This window comes from Populus euphratica, unplaced genomic scaffold (genome assembly GCF_000495115.2).
Source record: "Populus euphratica unplaced genomic scaffold, PopEup_1.0 scaffold419.1, whole genome shotgun sequence".
In the NCBI taxonomy this organism is placed as follows: Eukaryota; Viridiplantae; Streptophyta; class Magnoliopsida; order Malpighiales; family Salicaceae; genus Populus; species Populus euphratica.
Genome location: NW_011500310.1, coordinates 163,129 through 166,287, shown reverse-complemented (window position 1 = coordinate 166,287; position 3,159 = coordinate 163,129).

The window sequence follows — 3,159 nt, the reverse complement described above, 5'->3', positions numbered from 1 at the left end:
CCATTTTTAATAAGTTTTATTATAATACTTCTTGAAATATTCAGTTTACAAACTCACGTATTATTATCACTTAATTCTGCTCATATACTTATTTAACATGTATTCTTAAACCTTTATTTTCACACACACACTTTAACATATGATTGTGGGTTGCACATTAGATTATTATATTATTCATGTTCTTTTGTTAAAGGTAACAACTAAGGGAAAAAGTTAGTATATAATTTGTAAAAAAACAAAAAAAAAGAGTAAAAATAAAAAGGATGATAATAAATATGTAGATAAGTTTAGTTTCGTAGCCTCCCTAACCTAAGCAATTAGGCTCGAAGAGGTGTTTTAACACCTAATACCCTAAAGTCAACTAACTTGGGAGCTATTGGCCCAATGCTTGTTACATGGGATTAGGAGGAAAGATTAAGGGAATAAAACATTGCACTATCTACGTATCAGTATCTGCCACCCGAGTTACTAAGCTCGTAGGGGTGTCTCAACACCTAATGCCCTAAGATGAACTGGTATGGGAGTCATTAGCTGAAAGCTCGTTACATGGGTTAAAGATGCATCGTGTTTAAAGTTATATGTATATATATTAAAAAATAAAAAGAAAAAAGAAAAAACATCTCATCCCAAAGAAGTTAACCTTAAGCATTAGAACAAGAATTTTGTTTTCTTCCAAGTAAAGACCCATAACTATATGTTGATATATTGAGCATAAAAGGAAGGTTTATTAATATCTTGTTTAAGAGGTATTAAGCAGATATATAAACTTAATGAGAGTTTGTTTATCTGGATAGATTAATGGAGGTTGAATGATGCATACCTTTCTTTGTGGAATTTACAAATTATTTTTCTATTTTAACGCTTTGATTACTAGGGACTAATAATCTAGTTGAGGGGTGTGATTATTTTTATAAAACCTTGATAAAAATGCACTTTTAAGTATTAATCATAACCCCCACCTAGGTTAGTTGAAGTATCAATAACTCCTTAACTACAACATGTTTTATAATAACATATCTAATAATATAAGATACCTTTAATTTATGGTAAATGTTCATTTTAAATGCAGCCCTATCACATAAATCAAAGGATTGATTGATGAATTTAAGAATTGAAATTGAAAGGACAAAGAGCTGGTCAAACTTAGAAAAGAGATGTCGGTGCAGTCTAAACCGGAACACGGTTTGGTAATTGGGTCATATCTGGAGTTTTAGATCTTGGATTTAGGTCTACTTTACATGGATGAATAGGTATGACATAGGCATACAACTCATATGGAGCCCAAGATTTAAAAAGATCATTTTCAAGTCCAAATTGCAGAAACAACAAACAAATCTGATTCTATCCTTCAACCTGAGCACTGTTCAGTGTTTGACCTATATCTTGAGTTATAGAAGTCCAAATGATCTTAATTTTTTACCCTAGAAAGTTGAGATAATTTCCTATAAATTTCATGTAGTGATTCTAATTTTGACGTTATCAATGATGTTTTGGGCAGACAAGAAAAGATAAGGATTGTCACCAAGTCAAGAGTTAGCCACCCACTCATCAATTAGTCATCAAATCAATAGTTCCCAATTTTAGCTTATAAAAGGAGGCATTTTCCATGCATTTAGGCATCTTAGCCTCCAGATCAAGATCATGCTTTTCTTTCTCTCTTTGTATTTTTGTAATGTTTAGGTTTTGTTTTCATTAATATCAAGTTTATGTCTTTTATTTCGTTTCCTTTACTTAGTTACCTTTTATCTTATTTATGTTTTTATTTTTTTATTTATTTTTATTTCTTTTATTATGTTTAACGAATTTTATTATGTCAAGGTGAAAAAGTTATACTAATAGTGTAAGAATAAGTATTGTGTAAACTTAATATGGACTTTAATGTTTGATACTAACATGTTTTATATTTATTATCTTGTTCACTCTTTAATACTTTGCTTGTTAAATAACTAATCTAGATTTATGTTGTATAACACTTGGTATAACAAATGCTTGGCACTTTCATAGCCCATACTGTATGGTATAACCGACACCTGAGCTATGAAAGGAACTTGATTTGTTGTTAATATAAGTTATAATCATGAATGCCTGACAAGATTTACAAGTATTAGCATTAATCGAATAAGATAACTAATGTAATCATGTTAACAATTTATAATCTGATTGGAACCTCCTTTGTGTGTGGTTTCTAATTGAATAATAAGAGTTTATACTATACTTGTTTGACATACCATTAGTGGATCCTCTAGCCTTGATATTTGTTGTTAACATTATTAAATCATTACATTAATCTTTCATCTCAAAGTTCTCATCAACTTCTTTTTCTTCTTCTTTATTGTTATTATTATTACTACTATTACTTCTACTACTATTACTAGTACTAGTATTATTATTATTATTATTGTAATTGTTATTGTTATTATTGTTGTTGTGTTATTGTTATCTATAATTTATACAATTAACTTCCCTGTGGTTCGACTTCGATCTTGCCGGGTTATTTATTACTTTGACACTCCTGTACTTGGGAGAAGACATCAATCTTTTAGTCGTATAACTTCCCATCTAGTTTTCTTAAAAACTGGCAAATAGGGTTTTCTTTAGTCAGATTCCCAAGACTATGCCAAACATGTTCTTTATGAAAATGAGTTCATAAGTCATGAATTGCACAATACTTATCTCCACTATAATGAGACTTAAGAGTCAATAGAAGATTATCTAAAGACTCTCTATGTTTTGAAATAAATCCCACCTTTTGAAAATTTTTATAGGTTTTGCGGAATGCATATGAGTCCTTAAACATGGTGGGCCAGTAAAATCCACTTTGTAAGATTGCTACAGTCCTCTTTTTTTAATGAGAAATGATCCCCACGTGCCTTAGAGTTATAAAATTTAATGACACTACTTACCTTATTGTTAGGAATGCATCTTTAAAATATTTGATCAGGACAATAATTGAATAAGTAAGGGTCATCCCAATAAAATTTTTGCACGTCGTTAGAAATTTTTCTTTTATCTTTGGTACTCTAGTGAGCTGGCAAAAATCTCAAAGCAAGAAAATTGATATTTTTAGCAAACCAAGGCATTGAACTAAGAGAAAGTAAGGATTCATTAGGAAAGTAATCATCGATTGGTATGATGTCGAATGTCGAATCTATTGTCACT